The sequence below is a fragment of the Pseudophryne corroboree genome, unplaced genomic scaffold (genome assembly GCF_028390025.1).
Source record: "Pseudophryne corroboree isolate aPseCor3 unplaced genomic scaffold, aPseCor3.hap2 scaffold_884, whole genome shotgun sequence".
Taxonomy (NCBI): domain Eukaryota; kingdom Metazoa; phylum Chordata; class Amphibia; order Anura; family Myobatrachidae; genus Pseudophryne; species Pseudophryne corroboree.
The window spans coordinates 13,096-26,991 of record NW_026970463.1 but is presented as its reverse complement, the minus strand read 5'-3'; the positions used below and the strand labels follow the sequence as shown (position 1 = coordinate 26,991).

General features: G+C 50.4%; 17 non-coding genes and 2 pseudogenes across 17 annotated transcripts; all 19 read left to right on the top strand.

Moving 5' to 3' along the window:
- The first annotated feature begins 1,449 nt into the window (after positions 1-1,449).
- Positions 1,450-1,613, top strand: LOC135043934 (U1 spliceosomal RNA). The gene has a single exon (XR_010236708.1). It is a non-coding gene; the product is annotated as a U1 spliceosomal RNA (small nuclear RNA).
- A 152-nt stretch (positions 1,614-1,765) lies between these two features.
- LOC135043873 (U1 spliceosomal RNA) lies at positions 1,766-1,928 on the top strand. The gene has a single exon (XR_010236661.1). It is a non-coding gene; the product is annotated as a U1 spliceosomal RNA (small nuclear RNA).
- A 674-nt stretch (positions 1,929-2,602) lies between these two features.
- LOC135043964 (U1 spliceosomal RNA) lies at positions 2,603-2,766 on the top strand. The gene has a single exon (XR_010236734.1). It is a non-coding gene; the product is annotated as a U1 spliceosomal RNA (small nuclear RNA).
- A 152-nt stretch (positions 2,767-2,918) lies between these two features.
- LOC135043878 (U1 spliceosomal RNA) lies at positions 2,919-3,081 on the top strand. The gene has a single exon (XR_010236667.1). It is a non-coding gene; the product is annotated as a U1 spliceosomal RNA (small nuclear RNA).
- A 674-nt stretch (positions 3,082-3,755) lies between these two features.
- LOC135043922 (U1 spliceosomal RNA) lies at positions 3,756-3,919 on the top strand. Its single transcript, XR_010236701.1, has one exon. It is a non-coding gene; the product is annotated as a U1 spliceosomal RNA (small nuclear RNA).
- Positions 3,920-4,071: 152 nt separating this feature from the next.
- LOC135043872 (U1 spliceosomal RNA) lies at positions 4,072-4,234 on the top strand. The gene has a single exon (XR_010236660.1). It is a non-coding gene; the product is annotated as a U1 spliceosomal RNA (small nuclear RNA).
- Positions 4,235-4,908: 674 nt separating this feature from the next.
- LOC135043963 (U1 spliceosomal RNA) lies at positions 4,909-5,072 on the top strand. The gene has a single exon (XR_010236733.1). It is a non-coding gene; the product is annotated as a U1 spliceosomal RNA (small nuclear RNA).
- Positions 5,073-5,224: 152 nt separating this feature from the next.
- On the top strand, positions 5,225-5,387 carry LOC135043877 (U1 spliceosomal RNA). Its single transcript, XR_010236666.1, has one exon. It is a non-coding gene; the product is annotated as a U1 spliceosomal RNA (small nuclear RNA).
- A 674-nt stretch (positions 5,388-6,061) lies between these two features.
- On the top strand, positions 6,062-6,225 carry LOC135043911 (U1 spliceosomal RNA). Its single transcript, XR_010236696.1, has one exon. It is a non-coding gene; the product is annotated as a U1 spliceosomal RNA (small nuclear RNA).
- Positions 6,226-6,377: 152 nt separating this feature from the next.
- On the top strand, positions 6,378-6,513 carry LOC135043912 (U1 spliceosomal RNA; annotated as a pseudogene).
- Positions 6,514-7,348: 835 nt separating this feature from the next.
- LOC135043908 (U1 spliceosomal RNA) lies at positions 7,349-7,512 on the top strand. The gene has a single exon (XR_010236693.1). It is a non-coding gene; the product is annotated as a U1 spliceosomal RNA (small nuclear RNA).
- A 670-nt stretch (positions 7,513-8,182) lies between these two features.
- Positions 8,183-8,346, top strand: LOC135043989 (U1 spliceosomal RNA). The gene has a single exon (XR_010236758.1). It is a non-coding gene; the product is annotated as a U1 spliceosomal RNA (small nuclear RNA).
- A 152-nt stretch (positions 8,347-8,498) lies between these two features.
- On the top strand, positions 8,499-8,662 carry LOC135043928 (U1 spliceosomal RNA). Its single transcript, XR_010236703.1, has one exon. It is a non-coding gene; the product is annotated as a U1 spliceosomal RNA (small nuclear RNA).
- A 2,424-nt stretch (positions 8,663-11,086) lies between these two features.
- Positions 11,087-11,250, top strand: LOC135043978 (U1 spliceosomal RNA). The gene has a single exon (XR_010236747.1). It is a non-coding gene; the product is annotated as a U1 spliceosomal RNA (small nuclear RNA).
- Positions 11,251-11,402: 152 nt separating this feature from the next.
- LOC135043871 (U1 spliceosomal RNA) lies at positions 11,403-11,565 on the top strand. Its single transcript, XR_010236659.1, has one exon. It is a non-coding gene; the product is annotated as a U1 spliceosomal RNA (small nuclear RNA).
- A 674-nt stretch (positions 11,566-12,239) lies between these two features.
- On the top strand, positions 12,240-12,403 carry LOC135043900 (U1 spliceosomal RNA). Its single transcript, XR_010236687.1, has one exon. It is a non-coding gene; the product is annotated as a U1 spliceosomal RNA (small nuclear RNA).
- A 152-nt stretch (positions 12,404-12,555) lies between these two features.
- On the top strand, positions 12,556-12,691 carry LOC135043904 (U1 spliceosomal RNA; annotated as a pseudogene).
- Positions 12,692-13,392: 701 nt separating this feature from the next.
- On the top strand, positions 13,393-13,556 carry LOC135043991 (U1 spliceosomal RNA). The gene has a single exon (XR_010236760.1). It is a non-coding gene; the product is annotated as a U1 spliceosomal RNA (small nuclear RNA).
- Positions 13,557-13,708: 152 nt separating this feature from the next.
- LOC135043892 (U1 spliceosomal RNA) lies at positions 13,709-13,871 on the top strand. Its single transcript, XR_010236680.1, has one exon. It is a non-coding gene; the product is annotated as a U1 spliceosomal RNA (small nuclear RNA).
- The last annotated feature ends 25 nt before the right edge of the window (positions 13,872-13,896 follow it).

The following is a 13,896-nucleotide window of genomic DNA, read 5'->3' as shown; positions in this document are numbered from 1 at the left end:
GTAACCACTGATACTGAGCACTGATATTGAGATTTCCACTGAGAGAACATAGCCACGTCCTCTCCGCTCTCTCTTCAATGCACGAGTAAAAATGGCAGCAACGCGCAGCTCTTTATATGGAATCCGAATCTCGCAAGAATCCGACAGCGGGATGATGACATTTTCCCTTGTTCAGGTTTTCCGAGTCAGGCGGGAACAACCGAGCCTGCCTCGGACCAGTGTAAACCACGTGGAGTTCGTGGGGAATTCGGTTCTCGGAGAACCGAACCCGCTCCTCTCTACCTTATACCCATCAATTTTTTTATTTTCAATCTAAGCCCCTGCAGTTTTCTGTAAGCATCTGCTTCGCTATGATGATCAACAAGTCACAAGGGCAAACACTCAGGGCTTGAGGCGTAGATCTTAGGACCAGCTGCTACAAGCATGGCAGAGGTGTCACTATCACTGGTGACACCCAGAAAGGTAGCGAGGGAGATTGTAATGCAGTGCGCGCAGATAAACAGCGCAATGGTAAAAAGGAGGCATGGTTTCATAGGTAGGGGCGTGGCCTGGTGGCCTGAATCTACATTTTGTTGCTCCGGGTGTCCCGGGGGTTGGGGGCTGCACCCGGGGACTAGTGTGTGAGCTGTGCTGGCTCCTGCACAGTGACAGGGCATGGCCACCCAGCATGACGCCTCCCTTCTTGACCATGCTGTAATTGCAGTCGCACTGCAGTTCAGCGTGATCATAAAAAATGGTGTAGGCTCCTGCTGGTGCAGGCTGTAGAGAAAAGCTGCTGTGACCACGCCCCCTGTGTCTCCTCCGTTGCAGACCCCATTTTGAAGCCTTGCCCCCGGACTAAGAGAAAAGTATGCCCTTGCGCACTATCCTGACTTCTCCTCCCGTCTGCTTAATTTGTGCCTTCCAACGCACAATGCGAACAACAGGTGGTGCTGCAGGGCCCACACCCTTTTACTTGCCTTACAGAACAGCTCTGGAGCTGTTACAGTGCCCAGCTGCTGCAAGAAATCAGCTTGAATGCTTCAGGGGATGGGGCATGGCCAACATGAGCCCCACACCAAAGGAGGGTGGGGGTGTTTAATGCGAACTAGGGGTCATCCAAGCACTGCAAAAGGCCGCCATGCCCTGCATGCCCCTTTTCTCTTTTCATATGCAGATGAGGGTTCCAGTCAACTTTGGCCCACTGCTTGGATAACATCACCGTATGCAAATCCGTCTGCTGCAGACCTTCCCCAAGGAGTGCTTGTACTAGTTGTTGCATATGGTTTGATATTTGATGGTGCTTCAGTATTAGGCAGCCTTCCGCCCTCCCATGTTCATCTGAAAACATGTGGTCTCCCTGCAGTTGTTGTCCCCAGATGAGAGTTTCCTTGTGCTGCCTCAGTTGAATCTCCTTTACTTGACAGAGATGTGCCTGAGCAGCGGCCCTCACCAGCCCTATCCCAAATCATACTTATTTTGCATAGGAGATACCATGGTCATGAAGATTGTTCTCCCAGGGTGAGGTTCATTCATTGCATTCTGGGTATGCTGACCCCTGTGATTTTCCCAAATGTGGGAAACTCGACTGCATTATTTGTGGTAGTGGGGGACTGTGTTTGTGCTTTCCTCTGGTCAGCTCTGGTAAAAGTCAGATTTCTTTGTCTCAGATCTTCCTCTAGCCTTGTTCTTCTTTCGAGAGTTCCCTTGTGCTGCCTCAGTTGGATCTCTTTCACTTGACAGGGGGGTGCCCGAACAGCGACCCTCCCCAGCTCTAGCCCAACTCCTACTTACCTGCCAGGTGAGATACTATGATCATGAAGGTGCTTCTCCCAGGGCAAGGCTCACCCATTGCACTCTGGGTGTGCTGCCCCTGCGATTTCCCCAAATGTGGGAAACTTGACTGCATAATTTGTGTTTCCCCTGGTCGGCTCTCGTATAATTCAGATCTCTTTGTCTCAGGTCTCTCTCCAGCCTAGTTTGCTGTCTGTTTCCACTTCTCTTTTCTTCAACCGCTCCCTTCTATACCCTTGTGCACTATCCTGACTTCTCCTCCCGTCTGCTTACTTTGTGCCTTCCAATGCACAATGCAAACTACAGGTAGTGCTGCAGGGCCCACACCCTTTTACTTGCCTTACAGAGCAGCTCTGGAGCTGTTACAGTGCCCAGCTGCTGCAAGAAATCAGCTTGAATGCTTCAGGGGATGGGGCATGGCCAACATGAGCCCCACACCAAAGGAGGGTGGAGGTGTTTAATGCGAACTAGGGGTCATCCAAGCACCACAAAAGGCCGCCATGCCCTGCACGCCCCTTTTCTCTTTTCATATGCAGATGAGGGTTGAAGCCAACTTTGACCCACTGCTTGGATGACATCACCGTATGCAAATCCGTCTTCTGCAGAACTTCCCCCAGGAATGCTTGCACTAGTTGTTGCATTTGGTTTGTTGTTTGGGGGTGCTTCAGTATTAGGCAGCCTTCTGCCCTCCCATGTTCATCTGAAAATATGTGTTCTCCCTGCAGTTGTTGTCCCCAGATGAGAGTTCCCTTGTGCTGCCTCAGTTGAATCTCCTTTACTTGACAGAGATGTGCATGAGCAGCGGCCCTCCCCAGCCCTATTCCAAATCATACTTATTTTGCATAGGAGATACCATGGTCATGAAGATTGTTCTCCCAGGGTGAGGTTCATTCATTGCATTTTGGGTATGCTGACCCCTGTGATTTCCCCAAATGTGGGAAACTTGACTGCATTATTTGTGGTAGTGGGGGACTGTGTTTGTGCTTTCCTCTGGTCAGCTCTGGTAAAAGTCAGATTTCTTTGTCTCAGATTTTCCTCTAGCCTTGTTCTTCTTTCGAGAGTTCCATTGTGCTGCCTCAGTTGGATCTCCTTCACTTGACAGGGGGGTACCCGAGCAGCGACCCTCCCCAGCTCTAGCCCAACTCCTACTTACCTGCCAGGTGAGATACTATGATCATGAAGGTGCTTCTCCCAGGGCAAGGCTCACCCATTGCACTCTGGGTGTGCTGCCCCTGCGATTTCCCCAAATGTGGGAAACTTGACTGCATAATTTGTGTTTCCCCTGGTCGGCTCTCGTATAATTCAGATCTATTTGTCTCAGGTCTCTCTCCAGCCTAGTTTGCTGTCTGTTTCCACTTCTCTTTTCTTCAGCCGCTCCCTTCTATACCCTTGTGCACTATCCTGACTTCTCCTCCCGTCTGCTTACTTTGTGCCTTCCAATGCACAATGCAAACTACAGGTAGTGCTGCAGGGCCCACACCCTTTTACTTGCCTTACAGAGCAGCTCTGGAGCTGTTACAGTGCCCAGCTGCTGCAAGAAATCAGCTTGAATGCTTCAGGGGATGGGGCATGGCCAACATGAGCCCCACACCAAAGGAGGGGGGAGGTGTTTAATGCGAACTAGGGGTCATCCAAGCACTGCAAAAGGCCGCCATGCCCTGCATGCCCCTTTTCTCTTTTCATATGCAGATGAGGGTTCCAGTCAACTTTGGCCCACTGCTTGGATAACATCACCGTATGCAAATCCGTCTGCTGCAGACCTTCCCCCAGGAGTGCTTGTACTAGTTGTTGCATATGGTTTGATATTTGATGGTGCTTCAGTATTAGGCAGCCTTCCGCCCTCCCATGTTCATCTGAAAAGATGTGGTCTCCCTGCAGTTGTTGTCCCCAGATGAGAGTTCACTTGTGCTGCCTCAGTTGAATCTCCTTTACTTGACAGAGATGTGCCTGAGCAGCTGCCCTCACCAGCCCTATCCCAAATCATACTTATTTTGCATAGGAGATACCATGGTCATGAAGATTGTTCTCCCAGGGTGAGGTTCATTCATTGCATTCTGGGTATGCTGACCCCTGTGATTTTCCCAAATGTGGGAAACTCGACTGCATTATTTGTGGTAGTGGGGGACTGTGTTTGTGCTTTCCTCTGGTCAGCTCTGGTAAAAGTCAGATTTCTTTGTCTCAGATCTTCCTCTAGCCTTGTTCTTCTTTCGAGAGTTCCCTTGTGCTGCCTCAGTTGGATCTCTTTCACTTGACAGGGGGGTGCCCGAACAGCGACCCTCCCCAGCTCTAGCCCAACTCCTACTTACCTGCCAGGTGAGATACTATGATCATGAAGGTGCTTCTCCCAGGGCAAGGCTCACCCATTGCACTCTGGGTGTGCTGCCCCTGCGATTTCCCCAAATGTGGGAAACTTGACTGCATAATTTGTGTTTCCCCTGGTCGGCTCTCGTATAATTCAGATCTCTTTGTCTCAGGTCTCTCTCCAGCCTAGTTTGCTGTCTGTTTCCACTTCTCTTTTCTTCAACCGCTCCCTTCTATACCCTTGTGCACTATCCTGACTTCTCCTCCCGTCTGCTTACTTTGTGCCTTCCAATGCACAATGCAAACTACAGGTAGTGCTGCAGGGCCCACACCCTTTTACTTGCCTTACAGAGCAGCTCTGGAGCTGTTACAGTGCCCAGCTGCTGCAAGAAATCAGCTTGAATGCTTCAGGGGATGGGGCATGGCCAACATGAGCCCCACACCAAAGGAGGGTGGAGGTGTTTAATGCGAACTAGGGGTCATCCAAGCACCGCAAAAGGCCGCCATGCCCTGCACGCCCCTTTTCTCTTTTCAAATGCAGATGAGGGTTGAAGCCAACTTTGACCCACTGCTTGGATGACATCACCGTATGCAAATCCGTCTTCTGCAGAACTTCCCCCAGGAATGCTTGCACTAGTTGTTGCATTTGGTTTGTTGTTTGGGGGTGCTTCAGTATTAGGCAGCCTTCTGCCCTCCCATGTTCATCTGAAAATATGTGTTCTCCCTGCAGTTGTTGTCCCCAGATGAGAGTTCCCTTGTGCTGCCTCAGTTGAATCTCCTTTACTTGACAGAGATGTGCATGAGCAGCGGCCCTCCCCAGCCCTATTCCAAATCATACTTATTTTGCATAGGAGATACCATGGTCATGAAGATTGTTCTCCCAGGGTGAGGTTCATTCATTGCATTTTGGGTATGCTGACCCCTGTGATTTCCCCAAATGTGGGAAACTTGACTGCATTATTTGTGGTAGTGGGGGACTGTGTTTGTGCTTTCCTCTGGTCAGCTCTGGTAAAAGTCAGATTTCTTTGTCTCAGATTTTCCTCTAGCCTTGTTCTTCTTTCGAGAGTTCCATTGTGCTGCCTCAGTTGGATCTCCTTCACTTGACAGGGGGGTACCCGAGCAGCGACCCTCCCCAGCTCTAGCCCAACTCCTACTTACCTGCCAGGTGAGATACTATGATCATGAAGGTGCTTCTCCCAGGGCAAGGCTCACCCATTGCACTCTGGGTGTGCTGCCCCTGCGATTTCCCCAAATGTGGGAAACTTGACTGCATAATTTGTGTTTCCCCTGGTCGGCTCTCGTATAATTCAGATCTATTTGTCTCAGGTCTCTCTCCAGCCTAGTTTGCTGTCTGTTTCCACTTCTCTTTTCTTCAGCCGCTCCCTTCTATACCCTTGTGCACTATCCTGACTTCTCCTCCCGTCTGCTTACTTTGTGCCTTCCAATGCACAATGCAAACTACAGGTAGTGCTGCAGGGCCCACACCCTTTTACTTGCCTTACAGAGCAGCTCTGGAGCTGTTACAGTGCCCAGCTGCTGCAAGAAATCAGCTTGAATGCTTCAGGGGATGGGGCATGGCCAACATGAGCCCCACACCAAAGGAGGGGGGAGGTGTTTAATGCGAACTAGGGGTCATCCAAGCACTGCAAAAGGCCGCCATGCCCTGCATGCCCCTTTTCTCTTTTCATATGCAGATGAGGGTTCCAGTCAACTTTGGCCCACTGCTTGGATAACATCACCGTATGCAAATCCGTCTGCTGCAGACCTTCCCCCAGGAGTGCTTGTACTAGTTGTTGCATATGGTTTGATATTTGATGGTGCTTCAGTATTAGGCAGCCTTCCGCCCTCCCATGTTCATCTGAAAAGATGTGGTCTCCCTGCAGTTGTTGTCCCCAGATGAGAGTTCACTTGTGCTGCCTCAGTTGAATCTCCTTTACTTGACAGAGATGTGCCTGAGCAGCTGCCCTCACCAGCCCTATCCCAAATCATACTTATTTTGCATAGGAGATACCATGGTCATGAAGATTGTTCTCCCAGGGTGAGGTTCATTCATTGCATTCTGGGTATGCTGACCCCTGTGATTTTCCCAAATGTGGGAAACTCGACTGCATTATTTGTGGTAGTGGGGGACTGTGTTTGTGCTTTCCTCTGGTCAGCTCTGGTAAAAGTCAGATTTCTTTGTCTCAGATCTTCCTCTAGCCTTGTTCTTCTTTCGAGAGTTCCCTGGTGCTGCCTCAGTTGGATCTCCTTCACTTCACAGGGGGGAACCCGAGCAGCGACCCTCCCCAGCTCTAGCCCAACTCCTACTTACCTGCCAGGTGAGATACTATGATCATGAAGGTGCTTCTCCCAGGGCAAGGCTCAACCATTGCACTCTGGGTGTGCTGCTCCTGCGATTTCCCCAAATGTGGGAAACTTGACTGCATAATTTGTGTTTCCCCTCGTCGGCTCTCGTATAATTCAGATCTCTTTGTCTCAGGTCTCTCTCCAGCCTAGTTTGCTGTCTGTTTCCACTTCTCTTTTCTTCAGCCGCTCCCTTCTATACCCTTGTGCACTATCCTGACTTCTCCTCCCGTCTGCTTACTTTGTGCCTTCCAATGCACAATGCAAACTACAGGTAGTGCTGCAGGGCCCACACCCTTTTACTTGCCTTACAGAGCAGCTCTGGAGCTGTTACAGTGCCCAGCTGCTGCAAGAAATCAGCTTGAATGCTTCAGGGGCTGGGGCATAGCCAACATGAGCCCCACACCAAAGGAGGGTGGAGGTGTTTAATGCAAACTAGGGGTCAGCCAAGCGCCGCAAAAGGCCACCATGCCCTGCACGCCCCTTTTCTCTTTTCATATGCAGACGAGGGTTGAAGCCAACTTTGACCCACTGCTTGGATGACATCACCATATGCAAATCCATCTGCGGCAGGCCTTCCCCCAGGAATGCTTGCACTAGTTGTTGCATTTGGTTTGTTGTTTGGGGGTGCTTCAGTATTAGGCAGCCTTCTGCCCTCCCATGTTCATCTTCAGGGGATGGGGCATGGCCAACATGAGCCCCACACCAAAGGAGGGTGGAGGTGTTTAATGCGAACTAGGGGTCATCCAAGCACCGCAAAAGGCCGCCATGCCCTGCACGCCCCTTTTCTCTTTTCATATGCAGATGAGGGTTGAAGCCAACTTTGACCCACTGCTTGGATGACATCACCGTATGCAAATCCGTCTTCTGCAGAACTTCACTTGACAGGGGGGTGCCCGAGCAGCGACCCTCCCCATCTCTAGCCCAACTCCTACTTACCTGCCAGGTGAGATACTATGATCAGGAAGGTGCTTCTCCCAGGGCAAGGCTCACCCATTGCACTCTGGGTGTGCTGCTCCTACGATTTCCCCAAATGTGGGACACTTGACTGCATAATTTGTGTTTCCTCTAGTCGGCTACTCGTATAATTCAGATCTCTTTGTCTCAGGTCTCTCTCCAGCCTAGTTTGCTGTCTGTTTCCACTTCTCTTTTCTTGAGCAGCTGCCTTCTATGCCCTTGTGCACTCTCCTGACTTCTCCTGTCTGCTTACTTTGTGCCTTCCAACGCACAATGCAAACTACAGGTAGTGCTGCAGGGCCCACACCCTTTTACTTGCCTTTCAGAGCAGCTCTGGAGCTGTTACAGTGCCCAGCTGCTGCAAGAAATCAGCTTGAATGCTTCAGGGGCTGGGGCATAGCCAACATGAGCCCCACACCGACGGAGGGTGGAGGTGTTTAATGCGAACTAAGGGTCATCCAAGCGCCGCAAAAGGCCGCCATGCCCTGCATACCCCTTTTCTCTTTTCATATGCAGATGAGGGTTCCAGCCAACTTTGGCCCACTGCTTGGATGACATCACCGTATGCAAATCCGTCTTCTGCAGACCTTCCCCCAGGAATGCTTGTACTAGTTGTTGCATTTGGTTTGTTGTTTGGGGTGCTTCAGTATTAGGCAGCCTTCAGCTCTCCCATGTTCATCTGAAAATATGTGTTCTCCCTGCAGTTGTTGTCCCCAGATGAGAGTACCCTTGTGCTGCCTCAGTTGAATCTCCTTTACTTGAAAGAGATGTGCCTGAGCAGCGGCCCTCCCCAGCCCTATCCCAAATCATACTTATTTTGCATAGGAGATACCATGGTCATGAAGATTGTTCTCCCAGGGTGAGGTTCATTCATTGCATTCTGGGTATGCTGACCCCTGTGATTTCCCCAAATGTGGGAAACTCGACTGCATTATTTGTGGTAGTGGGGGACTGTGTTTGTGCTTTCCTCTGGTCAGCTCTGGTAAAAGTCAGATTTCTTTGTCTCAGATCTTCCTCTAGCCTTGTTCTTTTTTTGAGAGTTTCCTTGTGCTGCCTCAGTTGGATCTCCTTCACTTGACAGGGGGGTGCCCGAGCAGCGACCCTCCCCAGCTCAAGCCCAACTCCTACTTACCTGCCAAGTGAGATACTATGATCAGGAAGGTGCTTCTACCAGGGCAAGGCTCACCCATTGCACTCTGGGTGTGCTGCTCCTACGATTTCCCCAAATGTGGGACACTTGACTGCATAATTTGTGTTTCCTCTGGTCGGCTACTCGTATAATTCAGATCTCTTTGTCTCAGGTCTCTCTCCAGCCTAGTTTGCTGTCTGTTTCCACTTCTCTTTTCTTGAGCCCCTGCCTTCTATGCCCTTGTGCACTCTCCTGACTTCTCCTGTCTGCTTACTTTGTGCCTTCCAACGCACAATGCAAACTACAGGTAGTGCTGCAGGGCCAACACCCTTTTACTTGCCTTACAGAGCAGCTCTGGAGCTGTTACAGTGCCCAGCTGCTGCAAGAAATCAGCTTGAATGCTTCAGGGGCTGGGGCATAGCCAACATGAGCAGCAAGATGCAGCACTGGACTATTAGTAATGTACTGTTGTATGCTGAGCACCACAATGCAGCACAAGACAATGAGCAGTGATACTGAGCACTGATGAGGATACTACTGAGAACTGACACTGAGCAGGAGAGACACACTACTAGTATTACTGAGCAGCAATAAGTAACCACTGATACTGGGCACTGATATTGAGATTTCCACTGAGAGAACATAGCCACGTCCTCTCCGCTCTCTCTTCAATGCACGAGTAAAAATGGCGGCAACGCGCAGCTCTTTATATGGAATCCGAATCTCGCGAGAATCCGACAGCGGGATGATGACATTTTCCCTTGTTCAGGTTTTCCGAGTCAGGCGGGAACAACCGAGCCTGCCACGGACCAGTGTAAACCACGTGGAGTTCGTCGGGAATTCGGTTCTCGGAGAACCGAACCCGCTCCTCTATATATACTATATTACTATGTTACTGTAGTATACAGAACACCACAATGCAATGAGCAGTGATAGTGAGCACTGATGAGGATACTAGAACTGACACTGAGCAGCAAGATGCAGCACTGGACTATTAGTAATGTACTGTAGTATGCTGAGCACCACAATGCAGCACAAGACAATGAGCAGTGATACTGAGCACTGATGAGGATACTACTGAGAACTGACACTGAGCAGGAGAGACACACTACTAGTATTACTGAGCAGCAATAAGTAACCACTGATACTGAGCACTGATATTGAGATTTCCACTGAGAGAACATAGCCACGTCCTCTCCGCTCTCTCTTCAATGCACGAGTAAAAATGGCAGCAACGCGCAGCTCTTTATATGGAATCCGAATCTCGCAAGAATCCGACAGCGGGATGATGACATTTTCCCTTGTTCAGGTTTTCCGAGTCAGGCGGGAACAACCGAGCCTGCCTCGGACCAGTGTAAACCACGTGGAGTTCGTGGGGAATTCGGTTCTCGGAGAACCGAACCCGCTCCTCTCTACCTTATACCCATCAATTTTTTTATTTTCAATCTAAGCCCCTGCAGTTTTCTGTAAGCATCTGCTTCGCTATGATGATCAACAAGTCACAAGGGCAAACACTCAGGGCTTGAGGCGTAGATCTTAGGACCAGCTGCTACAAGCATGGCAGAGGTGTCACTATCACTGGTGACACCCAGAAAGGTGGCGAGGGAGATTGTAATGCAGTGCGCGCAGATAAACAGCGCAATGGTAAAAAGGAGGCATGGTTTCATAGGTAGGGGCGTGGCCTGGTGGCCTGAATCTACATTTTGTTGCTCCGGGTGTCCCGGGGGTTGGGGGCTGCACCCGGGGACTAGTGTGTGAGCTGTGCTGGCTCCTGCACAGTGACAGGGCATGGCCACCCAGCATGACGCCTCCCTTCTTGACCATGCTGTAATTGCAGTCGCACTGCAGTTCAGCGTGATCATAAAAAATGGTGTAGGCTCCTGCTGGTGCAGGCTGTAGAGAAAAGCTGCTGTGACCACGCCCCCTGTGTCTCCTCCGTTGCAGACCCCATTTTGAAGCCTTGCCCCCGGACTAAGAGAAAAGTATGCCCTTGCGCACTATCCTGACTTCTCCTCCCGTCTGCTTAATTTGTGCCTTCCAACGCACAATGCGAACAACAGGTGGTGCTGCAGGGCCCACACCCTTTTACTTGCCTTACAGAACAGCTCTGGAGCTGTTACAGTGCCCAGCTGCTGCAAGAAATCAGCTTGAATGCTTCAGGGGATGGGGCATGGCCAACATGAGCCCCACACCAAAGGAGGGTGGGGGTGTTTAATGCGAACTAGGGGTCATCCAAGCACTGCAAAAGGCCGCCATGCCCTGCATGCCCCTTTTCTCTTTTCATATGCAGATGAGGGTTCCAGTCAACTTTGGCCCACTGCTTGGATAACATCACCGTATGCAAATCCGTCTGCTGCAGACCTTCCCCAAGGAGTGCTTGTACTAGTTGTTGCATATGGTTTGATATTTGATGGTGCTTCAGTATTAGGCAGCCTTCCGCCCTCCCATGTTCATCTGAAAAGATGTGGTCTCCCTGCAGTTGTTGTCCCCAGATGAGAGTTCCCTTGTGCTGCCTCAGTTGAATCTCCTTTACTTGACAGAGATGTGCCTGAGCAGCGGCCCTCACCAGCCCTATCCCAAATCATACTTATTTTGCATAGGAGATACCATGGTCATGAAGATTGTTCTCCCAGGGTGAGGTTCATTCATTGCATTCTGGGTATGCTGACCCCTGTGATTTTCCCAAATGTGGGAAACTCAACTGCATTATTTGTGGTAGTGGGGGACTGTGTTTGTGCTTTCCTCTGGTCAGCTCTGGTAAAAGTCAGATTTCTTTGTCTCAGATCTTCCTCTAGCCTTGTTCTTCTTTCGAGAGTTCCCTTGTGCTGCCTCAGTTGGATCTCTTTCACTTGACAGGGGGGTGCCCGAACAGCGACCCTCCCCAGCTCTAGCCCAACTCCTACTTACCTGCCAGGTGAGATACTATGATCATGAAGGTGCTTCTCCCAGGGCAAGGCTCACCCATTGCACTCTGGGTGTGCTGCCCCTGCGATTTCCCCAAATGTGGGAAACTTGACTGCATAATTTGTGTTTCCCCTGGTCGGCTCTCGTATAATTCAGATCTCTTTGTCTCAGGTCTCTCTCCAGCCTAGTTTGCTGTCTGTTTCCACTTCTCTTTTCTTCAACCGCTCCCTTCTATACCCTTGTGCACTATCCTGACTTCTCCTCCCGTCTGCTTACTTTGTGCCTTCCAATGCACAATGCAAACTACAGGTAGTGCTGCAGGGCCCACACCCTTTTACTTGCCTTACAGAGCAGCTCTGGAGCTGTTACAGTGCCCAGCTGCTGCAAGAAATCAGCTTGAATGCTTCAGGGGATGGGGCATGGCCAACATGAGCCCCACACCAAAGGAGGGGGGAGGTGTTTAATGCGAACTAGGGGTCATCCAAGCACTGCGAAAGGCCGCCATGCCCTGCATGCCCCTTTTCTCTTTTCATATGCAGATGAGGGTTCCAGTCAACTTTGGCCCACTGCTTGGATAACATCACCGTATGCAAATCCGTCTGCTGCAGACCTTCCCCCAGGAGTGCTTGTACTAGTTGTTGCATATGGTTTGATATTTGATGGTGCTTCAGTATTAGGCAGCCTTCCGCCCTCCCATGTTCATCTGAAAAGATGTGGTCTCCCTGCAGTTGTTGTCCCCAGATGAGAGTTCACTTGTGCTGCCTCAGTTGAATCTCCTTTACTTGACAGAGATGTGCCTGAGCAGCTGCCCTCACCAGCCCTATCCCAAATCATACTTATTTTGCATAGGAGATACCATGGTCATGAAGATTGTTCTCCCAGGGTGAGGTTCATTCATTGCATTCTGGGTATGCTGACCCCTGTGATTTTCCCAAATGTGGGAAACTCGACTGCATTATTTGTGGTAGTGGGGGACTGTGTTTGTGCTTTCCTCTGGTCAGCTCTGGTAAAAGTCAGATTTCTTTGTCTCAGATCTTCCTCTAGCCTTGTTCTTCTTTCGAGAGTTCCCTGGTGCTGCCTCAGTTGGATCTCCTTCACTTCACAGGGGGGAACCCGAGCAGCGACCCTCCCCAGCTCTAGCCCAACTCCTACTTACCTGCCAGGTGAGATACTATGATCATGAAGGTGCTTCTCCCAGGGCAAGGCTCAACCATTGCACTCTGGGTGTGCTGCCCCTGCGATTTCCCCAAATGTGGGAAACTTGACTGCATAATTTGTGTTTCCCCTCGTCGGCTCTCGTATAATTCAGATCTCTTTGTCTCAGGTCTCTCTCCAGCCTAGTTTGCTGTCTGTTTCCACTTCTCTTTTCTTCAGCCGCTCCCTTCTATACCCTTGTGCACTATCCTGACTTCTCCTCCCGTCTGCTTACTTTGTGCCTTCCAATGCACAATGCAAACTACAGGTAGTGCTGCAGGGCCCACACCCTTTTACTTGCCTTACAGAGCAGCTCTGGAGCTGTTACAGTGCCCAGCTGCTGCAAGAAATCAGCTTGAATGCTACAGGGGCTGGGGCATAGCCAACATGAGCCCCACACCAAAGGAGGGTGGAGGTGTTTAATGCAAACTAGGGGTCAGCCAAGCGCCGCAAAAGGCCACCATGCCCTGCACGCCCCTTTTCTCTTTTCATATGCAGACGAGGGTTGAAGCCAACTTTGACCCACTGCTTGGATGACATCACCATATGCAAATCCATCTGCGGCAGGCCTTCCCCCAGGAATGCTTGCACTAGTTGTTGCATTTGGTTTGTTGTTTGGGGGTGCTTCAGTATTAGGCAGCCTTCTGCCCTCCCATGTTCATCTGAAAATATATGTTCTCCCTGCAGTTGTTGTCCCAAGATGAGAGTTCCCTTGTGCTGCCTCAGTTGAATCTCCTTTACTTGACAGAGATGTGCATGAGCAGCGGCCCTCCCCAGCCCTATTCCAAATCATACTTATTTTGCATAGGAGATACCATGGTCATGAAGATTTTTCTCCCAGGGTGAGGTTCATTCATTGCATTTTGGGTATGCTGACCCCTGTGATTTCCCCAAATGTGGGAAACTTGACTGCATTATTTGTGGTAGTGGGAGACTGTGTTTGTGCTTTCCTCTGGTCAGCTCTGGTAAAAGTCAGATTTCTTTGTCTCAGATTTTCCTTTAGCCTTGTTCTTTTTTCGAGAGTTCCCTTGTGCTGCCTCAGTTGGATCTCCTTCACTTTACAGGGGGGTACCCGAGCAGCAACCCTCCCCAGCTCTAGCCCAACTCCTACTTACCTGCCAGGTGAGATACTATGATCATGAAGGTGCTTCTCCCAGGGCAAGGCTCACCCATTGTACTCTGGGTGTGCTGCTCCTGCGATTTCCCCAAATGTGGGAAACTTGACTGCATAATTTGTGTTTCCCCTGGTCGGCTCTCGTATAATTCAGATCTCTTTGTCTCAGGTCTCTCTCCAG